The sequence below is a fragment of the Ovis canadensis genome, chromosome 18 (genome assembly GCF_042477335.2).
Source record: "Ovis canadensis isolate MfBH-ARS-UI-01 breed Bighorn chromosome 18, ARS-UI_OviCan_v2, whole genome shotgun sequence".
Taxonomy (NCBI): Eukaryota; Metazoa; Chordata; class Mammalia; order Artiodactyla; family Bovidae; genus Ovis; species Ovis canadensis.
This window is the reverse complement of record NC_091262.1, coordinates 35146706-35164574: the sequence shown is the minus strand read 5'-3', so window position 1 is coordinate 35164574 and position 17869 is coordinate 35146706. Positions and strand designations below refer to the sequence as shown.

Below are 17869 nucleotides of genomic sequence, written 5' to 3'. Positions count from 1 at the left end.
CCCCTTTTGAGTTCTTTTGGCTGGTATAATAATTGAATAGACACCAAACAGATTAACAGGAGGGAAAGGAACTATTTTGTACACATGGAGGTCTCATAGAAATGAGACTCCCAAAGTGACCAAAGCAGGATATGTTATATATCAATTTTGAACAAAGAAACAATTATTTGTGAAAATTTAATGAAGGGGCTTGTGCTTAAAGTTGCAAAATTTGTTTATGCAGCTTTCTTAGCCTTGAATTCCCTAACTCTGGTGATAAGGATGCTTTCTGTTCTCCCGGTATAGGGAGGAGATTTTCTTCCCTCTTTCAGGGGAAGCAGGGAGGTCAGAGTATTTTTTATATCATTTTGTCCTCTATTTCTCAAGTAACTTCAACTCAAGACCATCACTGTGCCGTCGTGGCATATCTTGGAGTGGCCTGCTCTGATCCCAAGTGAAAAGGAAAGTGAGCATGGCTCAGTTGTGTCTGACTCTTTGTGACCCCATGGACTATACAGTCCATGGAATTCTCCAGGCCAGAATGCTGGAGTGGGTAGCTCTTCCCTTCTCCAAGGGATCATCCCAACCCAGGGATCAAACCCTGGTCTCCTGCAATGCAGGCAGATTCTTTACCATCTGAGCCACCAGGGAAACCCCTCTGATCCCCAACATTAGGTCTAATGAGTTTGTGTGTGTGTGTATTCCTTGGGGTTTTCTATAGACAAGATCATATTGTCTGCAAATAGACATAATTTTAATTTTTCCCTTCTGATCTGGAGACTTTTCTTTCTCCCCGCCACTCCTCCCCCCGCCCACTCCCCAGTTTTCCTGGTGCTTTGCCTCAGTACAGTGTTGAGTAGTAGTGAGAGCAGGTATCTTTGTTTCATTCCTGATCTTGGGCACAAAGTTTCCAGTCTTTCACCACTAATGAAGAAGTCAGCTGTGGGTTTTTCTATTTCTAGTTATTGGTATTTTTTTTTTTTATCATGAAAGAGTGTTGGATTTTATCAAATGCTTCTTGAGATAATCATGTAGTTTTATTCTCTGAGTAAAATGTGTTACAGTGATTTTCAACATTGGACCAATCTTGCATTCCTGAGATAAATCTCACTTTTTTATGTGTAGCTGCATTCAGTTTGCTAGCGTTGTGTAGACGGTTTTTGCATCTATATTTACAAATGACACTGATTGATGGTTTTCTTGTTATATATTTGTCTAGTTTTGGTGCCAGAAGGGTAATACTGGCCTCACAAAATGATCTGGGAAGTGTTCCTCCCTCTTCTGTTTCTAGGAGGAATTTGACAGCAGTTGGTGTTAATCCTGTTTTAGATGTTGGTAGAATACAGTGGTGAAGCCATCTGGTCTTGAGGTTTTCTTTGTGGGAAATTTTTTGATCGCTAATTCTACCTCTGTTTATCATAGATCTGTTCAGCTTTTCAATTGAAAACTACCATGTCAGTTTCATTAATTTGTGTCTTTCTGGGAATTTGTGCCTTTCACCTAGTTATCTCAAGTGTTGTTATATAGTTATTCATAGTGTTCTTTATAATCCTTTTTATTCCTGTAAGGTTGGCAGTAACGTGACCCCATCTTTCATTCATGATTTTCCCTTTTTTATATTCTATCCGGCCCAAAGTTTTTCACTTTGTTCATCTTTCAAAGTATCAACTTCTGGTCTCGTTGATATTTCTCTATTGTTCTCCTATCTTTGTTGCAATTACTTCTGCTATAATCCTTATTATTTCTTTCCTAAGGTTTCCTTTGATTTAGTTTGCATTTCTTTTACCAACTTATTAAGGTAGAAAGCTGTTGATTTGAGTTGTCATCTTTTTAATGTATAATTTACAGCTGGAAATTTTTCTGCAAGCACTGCTTTCGCTACATTCTGTAAATTTCAGCCCCTTATATTTTCATTTTCATTCATCTCAAAGTATTTTCTAATTTCTCTTGTTACTTGTTCATCAATCTTTTAGTGATTAAGGATTATGTTGTTCAACTTCCAGATATTTGTGAATATTCAGATTTCCCTGTTATTTATTTCTAGTTTTATTCCATTTTGAGTAAAGAACATACTTTGTATGAGTTCAGTCCTTTTAAACTTATTGAGCCTTGTATCATGGCCTGTCATGCTCTCCAGGCAAGAATACTGCAGTGGGTTGCCATGCCCTCCTCCAGGGGTCTTCCTCACCCAGGGACTGAACCTGTGTCTTGTGTCTCCTGCATTGGCAGGCAGGTTCTTTGCCACTATTGCCATCTTGGAAGCCCAGTTGCGTTACAGTGTTGTTCAGATCTATCTCCTTGTTGATCCTCTGTCCACCTATAATTGAAAGTGGGGCATTGAGAACTCCTCCAATGATTATTGTTAAATTGTCTAATTCTCCCTTCAGTTCTTTTGGTCTTTGCTTCATGCATTTTGCTGCTGCTGCTAAGTCGCTTCAGTCGTGTCCGACTCTGTGTGACCCCATAGACGGCAGCCCACCAGGCTCCCTGGTCCCTGGGATTCTCCAGGCAAGAAGACTGGAGAGGGTTGCCATTTCCTTCTCCAATGCATGAAAGTGAAAAGTATTAGGTATATATGTTTATAATTGTTATATGCTGGGAGGGATTGGGGGCAGGAGGAGAAGGGGACGACAGAGGATGAGATGGCTGGATGGCATCATGGACTCAGTGGACGTGAGTCTGAGTGAACTCCGGGAGTTGGTGATGGACAGGGAGGCCTGGCGTGCTGCGATTCATGGGGTTGCAAGGAGTCAGACACGACTGAGTGACTGAACTGAACTTGATAGACTGCTTCTTTTAGCAGGATAAAATGTCCTTCTGTGTCCCTGGTAACAGGTTTTTGCTGTTTTAAAGTGTATTTTGTCTGATGTCAGTATAGCCACTTCAGTTCTCTTTCAGTTGCTGAGGGATAGATCATTTGTATCCTTGTAGTTTCAACCTGTTTTGTCTCTGAATCTAAGGTGTGTCTCTGGTATTGATTGGATAGCATATAGTTTGATTGTTTTAAAAAATCCCTTATGACAGTCTCCACCTTTAGCCACAGTGTTTGATAAGGTGGAATTTATGCCTTCCTTTTGGCTATTGGTTTCCTCTGTGTCTCACATCTTTTCTGTTCCTCTATGTTTCCACAACTGCCTTCTTTCTGTTAAATAGATATTCCCTAGTGCACCATTTAAATTAGCTTGTCATTTCTTTTATTATGTGTCTTTTGAATTATTTTCTTAGTGGTTGTTCATTTCTAATAGTCTAATCATCGAGTTCAGATTAATACCAACTCTATTCCAATAATATTGAAAATTTTGCTCATATGCATTTCTGTTTCTCCCTTGCTTCGTGTTGGTATCACCCACATTAAATCTTCATATATCGGATGCCCACCCACACCCCAGTGCCATGGCATGTCACTGCCTTCTGGCCTCCATAGTTTCATGATGAGAAACCAGCTGCTGCTCTTACTGAGGACGTCTTACACATGATACGTGCTAAGTCACTTCTCTTTTCTGGCTTTTAAGATTCTCTTTCTCTGGCTTTCAATAGTGTGATTATGATGTGTCTCGGTATGGTTGTCTTTAAGTTTATCATATTTGGAGTTCACTGAGCTTCTTGGGTCTGTAGGCAAATGTTTTTCATCAGATTTGGGTAATTTTCTGCCATTATTTCTTCAAACATCCTTTTTGCCCTTGTTCCTCTACAAAAAGTTTAAAAGTAAAATCTTTAAAATTTTTTTAAAAAGTTTAAAAGTAAAATGGTAGAGAAATTTATGATTTCCCTCTCTCTATTGATCCTCTCTTTGGTAATACATTGTGTTCTTACTTTCCTTTAGTACAAATAGTATTCCTTTTAGTTCTTTGAATATATTTTAAGTAGCTGATTTAAAGTCTCTGGTCTGGTCTTTGAAGCTATTTCTTATTGATAAAGTTTTGCCCCCTGCCCCGCCGCCCAACCACACCCCCTGCCCCCTGCCTCCATATCTGGATCACATTTTTTTTTGTTTGTTTCTTTGCATGTCTTGTAATATTTTCATGAAAATCTGCCATTTAAATTAATATAATGTGGCGGCTTTGGAATTCAGGTTCTTCCCTCATCCTCAGAGCTTTTTGTAGTTGCTGAAGTTACTTGTTGGGTAACTTCTCTGAACTATTTTTGTAAGGTCTGTACGCTTTTTGGTGTGTGTCCACTGAAGTCTCTGCTTGGTTAGAATAGTGCTAACAATTGGTCGAAGATTTCCTTTACTGCCTAGAACAATATATCACCTGGTCATTGCCAAGGGGTTCTGTATGCTTGTCGTGGTATGCCTTCAACCCTCGGCCAGAGACTTAGTAATATCTCTGCCTTACACTTCACTTTCTGCTTGTAAAGAGCCTCAGTGTCAGTTTGCAGTAAGAGGGCCTTATCAGTTCTTTTCTGAGCATGTACACAATCCTACTACTGGTGGCTCAGCCTTCTGGATTCTGAGGAACATTTCAGATTTTCAAAGCCCTTATAGACATCTCCTGCCCTAGATTTTACTTTTAAACTTTTTGAGGTAGCCTGTTGTTTGCCTCAATTGTTACCTACAGCCTGCAGTAGCCATAGCATCAAAAAAATTATCTTGAAATGTTTTTACCAACACCCTCAGGGAAAAGACTTTTCTCACTGGACCAGCTCCAAGTCTAATCAGTGAGGACAGCCTTGCAATAGAGGATTCCGGGAGCCACCAGACAGGTCACATGATGGCGGTTCTGTGGGAATGAGGCTTTCAAGAAGCCCCGACCCCGGCTTGCCTCTCCTGCTGTCTGCCAGGCGGCTGTTTTCCACTGTGATTGTGGTTGGTGATTTTCAAGGCTATCATGGAGCCGGAGAGAGGGGGGTGGAGATAAGACAAGTTAAATTGCCCCAAAGCTCACTGTCGTTACTGAGTTTCGGTCACTTTTCTTGATTGAAACTTCCCAGATTGCTGAAATCTTCTGGTTAATTTCCAGACTCTGAAAAGTTAGTTCTGACCACTTTTGTCAGTTTTCTTACTGCCTTTCTGGAGCTTGGTTAGAACTTTTGAAGGTCCTTACTCCACTTTTACTTGACTGCAACTCTGAGAGAGAGACTAAACCAGAACCATCCTACAAAGGCACCCCCAAATTCCGGACCCACAGACACTGAGATAATAAATGTCTGTTCTTTTAAGTTGCGAAGTGTCTGAGTAATTTTTTAGGTATTTGTAAGAAAATACATATATTTCTCTCCTCTTGCTGCTGCTAAGTCGCTTCAGTCGTGTCCGACTCTGTGCGACCCCATAGACAGCAGCCCACGAGGCTCCCTGGTCCCTGGGATTCTCTAGGCAAGAACACTGGAGTGGGTTGCCATTTCCTTCTCCAATGCATGAAAGTGAAACGTGAAAGTTGTCGCTCAGTCGTGTCCAACTCTTAGCGATCCCATGGACTGCAGCCCACCAGGCTCCTCCGTCCATGGGATTTTCCAGGCACAGGCACTCTACGCAGTGTTCTCCATGTTTTTTACTTAGTGAATAGTGGTTTCTTTCTTATTTCTCTTTTTGTATTTATTTGGCTGCATCGAGTCTTTTTTTTCCCCATTTTTTTTTTAATTTTTATTTTTACTTTATTTTACTTTACAGTACTGTATTGGTTTTGCCATACATTGACATGAATCCACCACGGGTGTACATGTGATCGAGTCTTAATTGCATCAGATCTTTTGCTGTGGCACACGGACGCTCCTTGTGGCACGTGTCCTTCAGTAGTTACGGTGCGATGCTCAGCTGCCCTGTGGCGTGAGGCATCTTAGCTCCCCGACTAGGAATCGAACCAGTGACTCCTACATTGCAAGGTGGATTCTTAACCACTGGACCTCCAGGGAAGTCTCCCCATTTCTTTTTTATGGCTCTCTGGGATACTGTGCATACATTTGACCAGTAACTTATGATGGATATCTGCCTCCACTCACCCAATGATGTATATTAAGGCTGTGTCCAGGCTTCCGCTGTTTTAAATAATGCTGGATTGTGGTAGTTTTCTTTCTGGCACATGTGTTAAGTTTTCAAATGGGCCTGGCTCTGCCACACAGTTATATAGGAGCTGGCAGAGGCTTGATGACAGAGAGGTCTCTTTCTAGCCGTTCCTGCACCAGAGACGGCTCACATGTGGCAGGCTACGTCATAAGTTGATGTCCTTACAGACAGGCTGACACAGACCTGTCTGGCTTGAGGAAAATGTCTGCTGAGGGGTGATCCTCCATTCCTGTGATGGATTTGAAGGAAAAAAAAAAACCATAATGCTGGGATGAATAGTCTTATTTATTCAAGGTTTCTGTTATGTGTAGAAAATTCCCATTTCTAGTTTGTGTTTGCCCTCTAAAACCTGAGCTTTTACGTCTTGTTTCCATAGAAACAAAACCCATGAACGAATCTAGTATTCTGCCACAGGACAGGCAGTTATCTCACTGAACAGCAAGTCTAGAGTTTTGAGGTTCCCAGGGCTGGTTGATAACACTGGAAACCCATGTTTCTCCCATCCTTCAGCATTCTCTCTGTTGGAGGTGGCTTCATCCTTGAACTAGGAACAATATGGCTGCAACAGTGCTGGGTGTCACATCCAGACTCAACCCACCTAGAGAGAAGGGGGAGAGAGAGAGAGACTCTTTCTGTGGTTCCCTGGGGGGAGTGAGAACTCGATTCACAGTCATTCTTGCAGATTTCTCCTTATGGCTTGCTGGGCAGGATAGGGTCACCTGTCCATTCCTGAAACTGTCACTGATAGATACAGGGTAAGCATTTGGCATGGGAGGCAACCCCAGTATCAGTGAAGCAGAGATGGTGGCCTTCCTGCAGGCAGGGAGAGTCAGCATTAAACCTGAACTGGGAGCTTTGTTCTAAGGTCTTTAGGTCACAGTTGTTGTTCAGTCACTCAGTCGTTTCCAACTCTTGGCAACCCCATGGACTGCAGCACACCAGGCTTCCCTGTCCTTCACTATTCCTGGAGCTTGCTCAAACTCATGTCCATTGAGTCAATGATGCCGTCCAACCGTCTCATCCTCTGTTGTCCCCTTTTCCTGCCCTCAATCTTTCTCGGTATCAGAGTCTTTTCCAATAAGTCGGCCCTTCCCATCAGGTGGCCACAGTATTGGAGCTTCAGCTTCAGCATTAGTCCTTCCAATGAATATTAAGGACCGATTTCCTTTAGGATGGACTGGTTTGATCTCCTTGCTGTTCAAGGGACTCTCAAGAGTCTTCTCCAGCACCGCAATTCAAGAGCATCAATTCTTTGGCGCTCAGCCTTCTTTATGGTCCAACTCTCACATCCAAACATGACTACAGGAAAAACCATAGCTTAGACCCAATGGCAACCCACTCCAGTACTCTTGCCTAGAAAATCCCATGGACAGAGGAGCCTGGTAGGCTATAATCCATGGGGTCGCAAAGAGTTGGACACAACCTAGCAACTTCCCTTCTTTCTTTTCTTTCTTGACTATATGGAGCTTTGTTGGCAGAGTAATGTCTCTGCTTTTTTTTTTTAATATGCTGTCTAGGTTTGTCGTGGCTTTCTTTCCAAGGAACAAGCATCTTTTAATTTCATGGCTGCTGTCACCATCCACAGTGATTTTGGAACCCAAGAAAATAAAGTCTGTCACTGTTTCCATTGTTTCCCCATCTATTTGCCATGAAGTGATGGGACTGGACGCCATGATCTTCGTTTTTTGAATGTTGAGTTTTAAGCCAGGTTTTTCACTTTGCTCAAGAGACTCTTTTGTTCCTCTTTGCTTTCTGTCATAAAAGTGGTGTCATCTGCCTATCTGAGGTTATTGATATTTCTCCCGGCAATCTTGATTCCAGCTTGTGCTTCACCCAGCCTGGCATTTCACATGATGTGCTCTGCATATAAGTTAAATAAGCAGGGTGATAATATATAGCCTTGACGTACTCCTTTTCCTATTTGGAACCAGTCCATTGTTCCATGTCTGGTTCTACCTGTTGCTTCTTGATCTGCATACAGGTTTCTCTGGAGGCAGGTAAGGTGGTCTGGTGTTCCCATCTTTTAAGAATCCACATTAGTGCTGTTCTGTTTTCCCTTTGACTGTCAGGAAACTCTAAGCTAAACTTGCTGCTACTTGGAGCAATTATGGGACATCCTGGCATGTTTTATCCTCCCATTAGCTTTTTTTTAATCTTCATTTTTTAATTGTGTGTAAAATTTCTGGAAATTATACATTCTTGGAGTGGAGCTTATTGTAAATAGTATTTTTAATTTTCAGTTTTTAAAAGTTAATCTTAAAGGAAACTTGAGTCTTTACTTTTTGTAAAATCATTTGGAAGGTAAATCTTTTTTTTTTTTTCTCTCTCTCCTGAAATCATTTTCTTTTTGAGAGCTCCACCACACCTACAGGTCTGTGGCTACATCACTAGGTACCTGGGGATATTTTGAGCTGAACAATGGAGGGAGAGACCAGTGCCTCATGTGAAGCCAATTTCTGTCCAGAAGGAAACATATTTTTAATATATGAAAATGCTCAGATAAATTCTTATTATTTCTATTATTAGAAACACTGCCTATTCCACGCTCCGTGAGTGACTCGCACTCGGGCCCCCTCTCAGCCTCGGGGACAGAAGCACCCAGCGAAGCCGCCTCAGTCCTCCCCACGCCGCCTCCTGCATTGTCCTCGGCCTGCAGTGTTGTTTTTGGCCCCTGGGTTAATGCTATTGCTTCCTGACGGCTGAGTGTGTTTCCTCCTTTTCTTGGTTTTAAATAGGATCTTTTCCACGGGACAAGAATGGGGCCTTTCAGCTGGGGTCTGAGGCGTTGGTGAGGTGGGGGTGACAGGAAATGGGAAGGGTGGCTTGTGAGAACACCATGTTGCAGGGCCCTTCATTCTACAAAGAGAGTATCTGTTAAACCTTTTCAAAATCAGCGTGCTGGGCCCAGACTGCTGCAGGGCAGGCTCTGGGCAGCAGGTCAGGGGGCCAGGGGGCGGCGTGTCCAGCCAGCTGCTGGCAGTGCCCACGCTGCCGGTGCGCTGAGAGGTTTTGCTTTCTGGTGCACAGGCCTTGCAGGAGGAGCAAAGACGTGCTTTTCTCTCGTGACGTGAGCCGTGACCGTGTCAGTGGAGTGAAAGGGCTTCTAAGTGTATGCACGTGATGGTTCCTGACTTTCCGAAATTTCCTCTTTTTATAGCAGGATAAGACAAATTGTTCAGAGTTTGTTCAGCTTCTTCCTGAGCTTGCTGTGAGCCGATGGTGTTAATAACTCCTTTCCCCATTGTTTCTGATCCCGATCCTCGGGGACAAGGTTTCCTTGTGACTCAGAAGCCCATTTTTCCGCATCCAGTTATTTCTTTGAAGAAGATGGGGGAGCAAGACTGTTTCCTACTTTCCTTTGACCTTTTTCTCCCCTTGCTGGAAAGGTTCAGCTCAAGCAAGGTGGGCAGACAGACCTTCCTCTCTGCTCCCGGAACTCTCTCTGCTCCCAAGGAGACACAGGCAGCGCCCACTCGCCACTGTCCGTTCCTGCCGAGTCCTCTGTGAGGCTCAGGCAGGAGGTGGAAGGTGTGGAACACAGTTATTGCTCTGCTTCTCCCCTGTCTCGGCTTGCCTGGGGGCTCAGGCCTTGCCCGCGGCTGCCCCAGGGACCCCAGCAGCAGGGACTAGAGCTGCGCCCTTTGTCCGCCCCCTCCCTGCCTTGCCCCTGACTGCCTCAAGCTTGTGTTGTGTCCACAGAATTAAACATGAGGTAGGCATCACTGCAGAGTCCGGAGTCCACCTCCAGCTGCCTCCCTCCTCTGGTGTCCACAGGCCCTCAGCGGTCACTTCCCCGTCTGGACTGGTGGTTCCCCTCTTGAATCCTGGTTATGGACTCACACCACCTCCTCCGCCATTCAGATTTCAAACCTTGGAGGTATAGAAATAACCACAGGTATTATGTTTAGAGAAACCCAGAAAAGCACAAGGCTGGCAGTGAAGCCCCAGTGACCCCTGCCTCCAAAGACAGCCCCCGCCTCCAGAGACAACCCCCACAAAATGCCAGTGCATTTCCTGCCTTCTAGTTTTTTTCCCTAATCACACATATCTTCTCCTCTCCCTCCAAAATGGGTCATTCCATATTCTTCAATGAATTTTCATTTAATAACACAGCCTTGAGGTTGTCCTGTTTCCTCGATTTACTAAATCATTATTTTTAGTGACTGCAAACAACTCTGTTTTGGAATCACACCAAACTTTTCTTCTCAACAGTCCCCTTTGCTGGGCATTTGGATTGTTCCCAGTTTCTAGCTTATGAACAGCTGCGGTGCACACCCTTGAGGTTTCCCATGGTCCCCGTCTCACTGGTTGTTGCTCGAGTTGGTGCTGTTCCAGCTTCCCCATCCCTCTCCAGCCCCTCCCGGCTTTGTCTTGTCTCTTAAACTTGGGTGAAATTAGCAGGGTTTTGTTGTTCTGTTTTGAAATAAACTCTGTATTTTATATCATGCCTTTTCCATTGTGAGATGATAAGGATATTTTCTTCATTTTTTTTCTAATGCTTTTATGTTTAATTTTCACTTCTGTAATTTAAAAAAAATTTTGGCTGCATGGGGTCTTAGTTGTGGCATGCGAACTCTTAGTTGTGGCATGTGGGATCTAGTTCCCAGACCAGGGATTAAACGTGGGCCCCTGCATTGGGCGCATGGAGTCTTAGCCACTGGACCACCAGTTGTGGTTTGGTTGGTCAGTCTTTCTGACTCTTTGCAACTCCATGGACTGCAGCATGCCAGGCTTTCCTGTCCTTCACCATCTCCTGGAACCTGCTCAAACTCATGTCCGTTGAGTCGGTGATGCCATCCAACCATCTCGTTTTCACTTCTAAAGCACTGGCACACTAAGAGTCACTTTCTCAGATAGCTACGTCGTCATCCTCACACTTATGGAATGAATCCGTCTTCCCTCCAGTGGTGTGAAGCAGCGCCTGTACTATTCTACTAAACTCCTGTGTCTGTTCTGATATATTCCTGGCTCTGTTCAGTTTTATTTATTCATCTGAATAGGGGTCAGTGTCTCAGTGTTTTAATCATGGCAGCTTTTTATCTTCTCATGTGTTAGGCTAGTCCTCTCTCTTCACTCATTTTCAGAATGTTCCTGACTTTCCTTCAAATAATAGATTAACATGAGAATGACCACTACATTAAAACAATTTTGAATTCATAGAATAAGTTAGGGAGAAATTGACTGTTTTACAAAATTAACTCATCCTGAAAGTAGGCTTCGCCTTTTCATTTATTCAGATCTTTGACTTTCCTCAGGAGCACCGTTCACAATTCACATGTGGACACAGAGTGGCCGCTGGTCCCCACAGGCAATCCATGTCACTTGTTCCGTGGTGCATAACCAGAGATTTGGTTTATGTAGTATTTAAACAAATGCTAGCATGCATGTATATTGTTCTGTGTTGTGTGCTTTCCCCACACTTTAATATATCTTGGCAATCTCTCCATATTAGCACATGAAGAACCTTCCCATTCCTTTTTATACCTAAAAAAAGCATAGGATTCTATTGCGGGGACAAACCATCATGTATTTACTCACCCTTCTTAAATCATAGACATTTAAGGTATTTTCAGTCTTTTAGTATCACGAGCAGGGCTGTCATAAACAATTCTGTATATGTATCTTTTCCCACATAATGAGCATATCTTTGGGGCTAAGAATCTGCCTGCAGTGTGGGAGACCTGGGTTCAAATCCTGGGTCAGAAAGATCCCCTGGAGAAGGGCATGACGACCTACTCCAGTATTCTTGCCTGGAGAAAGAATCCCATGGACAGAGGAGCCTGGCGGGCTACCGTTCGTGGGGTCACAGAGTTGGACATGACTGAGCATGGCTTGAGGAAGGTGTTTCTGGATGTGGAACTGCTCGGCCACGATGCTCCTACAGTTGTGATCCGGGCACACTCAGCAGTGCTGCCTCCACAGAGGCTGTACAGGCTTACACTCGCCGCCAGCACGTAAGAGTGCCTGTGTCCACACTCTGCCAACACTGTCTTTTTTGTTTACTAATCTTAAAAGTGAGAAATATCTCAAATTGGTTCTACTTTGCATTTCAGTCACTATCAGTGAAACTGGAATCTTTTTATGCTTTTTTCTATGAACTTTCTGTTCATAAGTGAAGTCGCTCAGGCGTGTCCGACTCTTTGCGACCCCATGGACTGTAGTCTACCATACTCCTCCGTCCACGGGATTTTCCAGGCAAGGGTACTGGAGTGGGTTGCCATTTCCTTCTCCAGAGGTTCTGTTCATATCATTTTCCTATTTTTTCCTACTGTTTACTTATTAAGTTCACAAAAATTGGTATTTTGGGAAGTACACTTTTTGTAAACTGAATTAGAAACATTTCATTTCTTTTGGTTTATTGTGGTTGGTATCTAGAATATTTTTATAGTTGAGTTCATGACTGTTTTTTCATATGGCTTCCCTGTGTTGTATATATACCACTTAAACTTTCTCTACTTAAAAATATTCTCCTAGCCATCTAATCACCAGGCATGGTGACCACATTAAAAAAAGAAAAAGATGGAATAGTTCAACATTTAGAAGAGTATAGTGATACATTTTTAAAAGACAGATATACCCATCACCAGGGCTTCCCAAGTGGTACTGGTGGTAAAGAACCCAGCTGCCAGTGCAGGAGATGTAGGAGATCCCTGGGTCGGGAAGATCTGGAGGAGGGCATGGCAACCCACCCAGGATTCTTGCCTGAAGAATCCCATGGACAGAGGAGCCTGGTGGGCTACAGTCCATGGGTCACAAGGAGCCGGACACAACTGAAGCAACTTAGCATGCAGCACTACCCATCACCAGAACTATGGTAACGTTGTGCCATGTCTGCTAGATTGCCTTCCTTCGAACGTCTCTGTAGTGACAGTGCCTCCCCTGCCCCTGAGGTCACCGCCTTTGTGCAGCTGCAGTGTGCCCTCCTGGTCAAGGTCGGGGGCCTGGATTTTGAGCCTGCAGAACACCCCCAGGCTAGCCGCAATGGAAGGGATTTACCAGAACTCTTGAATGAGTTTCCTGGAAAGTCTCCCTAAAATACAGATGAGGGCTTGGGCTGAGTCAGCTGTGCCCCAGAGCCTCCTGCTTCCACGGCAGTCAGCACTGCCAGCGGGGAGAATGCAGAGTCAACAGCTCTTCACGTGTTCTCCGTTTATGCCGCGACTCTTAATTTTGGTTGCGCAGCACGGCATTAGTTCCCTGATCAGGGATCGAGCCTGCGCCCCTTGCAGTGGAAGCTCAGAGTCCTAGCCGCTGGCCTGCCAGGGAAGTCCCTGTGAGACACTCCTACATGGAGCCTTGTGCACTTGCGTCTCTGCCCATGTATGTGCTACGTCGCTTCACTCGTGTCCAACTCTCGGCTCCTCTGTCTGTGGGATTCTCGAGGCAAGAATGCTGGAGTGGGTTGCCATCCCCTCCTCCAGGGGCTCTTCCCGACCCAGGGATCCAACACTCGTCTCTTACATCTCCTGCATTGGCAGGTGGGTTCTTCACTGGGAAGCCCTTGCATCTTACAGCGGAACCTAAGGGAGTGTGGAGGGAAAAGCACTTGCTTTTCTAGTTAGTATCTACACCAGGAGCTTGGTGTCACACAAGCCAGTTCACAGCATTGGTAACCTTCCTGAACGTTTTAATGCTCCTACTATTAATTTTTCCATGAGTAATAGAGTATTGTTTCGGGTATTCAAAACATTGACGCAAATGGTATCATACTGCAACTTAGCCTTTTCTTTCGATATTCTTAAGCCTTTCCCTGTTGACATTTGCAGCCCTCCTTCATTCTTTGTAACTGCTGTGTATTATATGTGTATCCATTGTTATTGTGTAACTAACTGTCCTCAAATTTACTGGCAAGGAACAGCGTTTACCATCTCCCCGTTTCTGTGGGCAGGAACCTGGGTGTGGCTGAGGTGGGTCCTCTGGCGCAGGGTCTCAGGTGTCTGCCGCAGCTGTGGTCTCATCCGAAGACCCAGCTGTGGCAGCATCTGCTTCCAGCACACTCGTGTGGTTGCTGGACTCCGAGGTGGCCGTGGGCTGAAGGCTGGCTTCTTTGCCATGTAGGCCTCTCCAAAGGGCAGCTCACAACATGGCAGCTTGCCTCATCAGAGCAAGCAGATAAGAACAAGAGAGTATGCAGGGTGGGTATCACTGTCTGTAATGAATTGTGGTTTAGTCACCCAGTTGTGCCTGGCTCTTTCGCAACCCCATGAACTGATGCCCACCAGGCTCTGTCCATGGGATTTCCCAGGCAAGAATACTGGAGTGGGTTGCCATTTCCTCCTCCAGTTCTTCCCAACTCAGGGAATGAACTTGCATCTCCTGCTTGGCAGGCAGATTCTTTACCACTGAGCCTCCTGGGAAGGCCTTCAGGTTGAATAATCTCCCCCCAAATTCAAATACCCTGAAACTTCAGAATGTGACCTGTTTCTCGCTGTTATTCCCCGCACCCCCTCAACTATACCTACTTAATTTTGTCTGGATGTTTACCAATCTGTGCTTACCACTCCTTTCTATAGATACCCCACCCCCTCTTTCTGAACTCGTTAAAGAAGTACATCTTTCAGCAGTTTTTTCCCATAGTGTTCTGTTCGTGATTAACATGTGCATGTCTGGAGTAATCTTTATTCACCTTCGCTCTTGAACCATAGTTTGGTATGTAATTCTAGGCTGACAGTTTCCTTTAGCATTCTGAAATACTATTCCCTTGTCTTGTTGCAAATAAGAATTCTGATGGCAGTCTAAAGCTCGTTCCTTTGTCAGTGAGCTCTTTTCTCATGGGTTTAGGCTTTTCTCTTGAAACTGAACGCTCTGCATTTTCAGGGTTGTGTCATCCTGAGATTTGATGTGCCCTGTAATATGAGGAGTTGGCTTGTCAGGTCTGGAAGGACTCCCAGGCGCGCTCTGGATAGGGCTTCTCCCCACTTCTCCTCCCCCCAGATCACCTAACTTAGACGCAGTTTGGAGCATCTCCTTCTACCCTCCATATTTTAACACTGGTTTCACATTTTCCATTTTTAATCTCTGTGCTACACATTGAGTCATTTCCTTAAAGCTTCCAATTGGCTACTTCTCTCTTTAGTTATGTCTGGTTTTCTGGTAAACCTACGCAGAAGTTTTCCATTTGTTTTAATGACTATGTTCTTCATGCTTAGAATGTCTCTTTGGTTCTTTTTCAGATTCTTTTTTTTCCTCAGAACTACCTTGGTTTACCTTATGGTTTTCATTGCTTCAAACATGCTGAGTGCTTCCATCCTAAAGTCTCTTGCTGATTATTCCCTCTGCCTCACGATGGTTGAGTTCCCCGTGGGATCACTCTCTTTTCTTTCCTGGAGGGGAGAGGGCTTTCTTCCCATGTCAGTCAACAGTTACCAACTTGGGTCGCCTGACTCCACACAGGAAAAGGGGGGATTTGTTTCCTTAGACAGACCCCTGAGGGGCTGGCCTTGTCAGACCTCCAGAGGGCCCTGACATCTTGAATGGGCATCAGGAACCCAGGACCGTCCCTGGGAGCCCCTCTGCCAGCCCCCCAGGGCACATGACCTCTCTGAATGGGCACCTAGTAGTGAATTAAAGGTATCTCTGAGAATTCTTCAACATATTCTGGCCCATTATGACCCAAAATAGTCATTTAACTATTTATTTCTTCTGTTAAAACAAAAGGTATCTTCTTTATTTATATGGAGAAAAAGATAAAGTATTTTAACTATAAGACTTCAAAGAAAAGGTGATACATGTTTTCTTTAAAACAAATACTTTAATTTCATTTTTATCTGGAAAAAAAGCATACAAGTTTAAAAGGAAACAGCAAGAACTTTGACATGTCGTGTCATTTTTTTTAAACAGTACTAGAACTTGTTCAAAATGTGAAGATACAGAACCGTTATAAATTTCTGGAATCAGACTCCAAATACAGACGAAAACAGATTAGTTATAAAATGTCAATTCACGAAATATTCCATTTTCTGTTTTTTATCGGGAATATTCTATAGAAACACTGTATACAAAATAAGGCAGACTTTTAGAAATTCAAGTATAAGATTTTTAGGAAAAATAAGTGTGAAGTCCAATTTCTTTCCCTTTGGGGAGTCGCCTGCAGAGCCAGTGTTGGAGCTCTGGCTGCTGCACAGAAGAGCCCTTTCGAGCTCTTCTGGGGTCACTAGTTGTTATTCAGTCACTCAGTTGTGTCTGACTCTCTGCGACCCTATGGACTGCAGCATGCCAGGCTTCCCTGTCCTTCACTATCTCCTAGAGCTTGCTTAAACTCGTGTCCATCAGGTCGGTGATGCCATCCAACCATCTCATCCTCTGTTGTCCCCTTCTCCTCCTGCCTTCAATCTTTCCCAGCATCAGGGTCTTTTCTAATGAGTCTGCTCTTCGCATCAGGTGGCCAGAGTATTGGAGCTTCAGCATCAGTCCTTCCAATGACTATTCAGGACTGATTTCCTTTAAGGTTGACTGGTTTGATCTCCTTCAAGTCCAAGGGACTCTCAAGACTTCTCCAACACCACAGCTCAAAAGCATCAGTTCTTCAGCACTCAGCTTTCTTTCTGGTCCAATTCTCACATCCATACATGACTACTGGAAAAACCATAGCTTTGATTATACAGACCTTTGTTGGCAAAGTAATGTCTCTGCTTTTTAATACACTGTATAGGTTTGTCAGAGCTTTTCTTCCAAGGGGCAAGCATCCTCTAATTTCAGGGCTGCCGTCACCATCTGCAGTGATTTTGGAGCCCAAAAATAAAGTCTGACACTGTTTCCACGTTTCCCCATCACTTTGCCATGAAGTCATGGGACTGGATGCCATGATCTTTGTGTTTTGAATGTTAAGTTTTAAGCCAGCTTTTTCACTCTCTCCTTCCACTTCCATCAAGAGGCTCTTTAGTTCCTCTCCACTTTCTCCCGTAGAGGGGCATCATCTGCATATCTGAGGTTATCCGTATTTCTCCCAGCAGTCTTGATTCCAGCTTGTGCTTCATCCAGCCTGGCATTTCACATGATGTATGCTGCATATAAGTTAAATAAGTAGGGTGACAATATACAGCCCTTAACATATTCCTTTCCCAATTTTCAAACAGTCTGTTGTTCCATGTCTGGTTCTACCTGTTGCTTCTAGACCTGCATACAGGTTTCTCAGGAGGCAGGTAAGGTGGTCTCATATTCCCATCTCCTTAAGAATTTTCCAGTTTGTTGTGATCCACACAGTCAAAGGCTTTAGTGTAGTCAACAAAGCAGATGTTTTTCTGGAATTCTCTTGCTTTTTCTGTGATCTATTGGATGTTGGCAATTTGATCTCTGGTTCCTCTGCCTTTTCTAGATCCAGCTTGAACATCTAGAAGTTCTTGGTTCACATACTGTTGAAGCCTAGCTTGGAGAATTTTGAGCATTACTTTGCTACCATGTGAAATGAGTACAATTGTGCAACAGTTTGAACATTCGTTGGCATTGCCTTTCTTTGGGACTGCAGTTATAATATACCTTTTCCAGTTCTGTGGCCACTGCTGAGCTTTCCAAATTTGCTGGCTTACTGAGTGTAACACTTTCACAGCATCATCTTTTAGGATTTGAAATAGCTCAGCTGGAATTCCATCACCTCTACTAGCTTTGTTTGTAGTGATGCTTCTTAAGGCCCACTTGACTTCATATTCCAGGATGTCTGGCTCTAGGTGAGTGATCACACCATCATGGTTATCTGGGTTATTAAGATCTTTCTTGTATAGTTCTTTTGTATATACTTGCCACCTCTTCGTAGTATTTTCTGTTTGGATATCTTAATCTTTTTCTGTTAGGTCCATTCCATCTCTGTCCTTTATTATGCCCATCTTTGCATGAAATGTTCCCTTGTTATCTCTAATTTTCTTGAAAAGATTTCTGGTCTTTCTCATTTTACTG

At 43.9% G+C, this 17869-nt stretch overlaps 1 non-coding gene across 1 annotated transcript; it reads left to right on the top strand.

The window, feature by feature from the left end:
* The first annotated feature begins 5970 nt into the window (after positions 1-5970).
* Positions 5971-6116, top strand: LOC138424029 (small nucleolar RNA SNORA12). The gene has a single exon (XR_011250603.1). It is a non-coding gene; the product is annotated as a small nucleolar RNA SNORA12 (small nucleolar RNA).
* The last annotated feature ends 11753 nt before the right edge of the window (positions 6117-17869 follow it).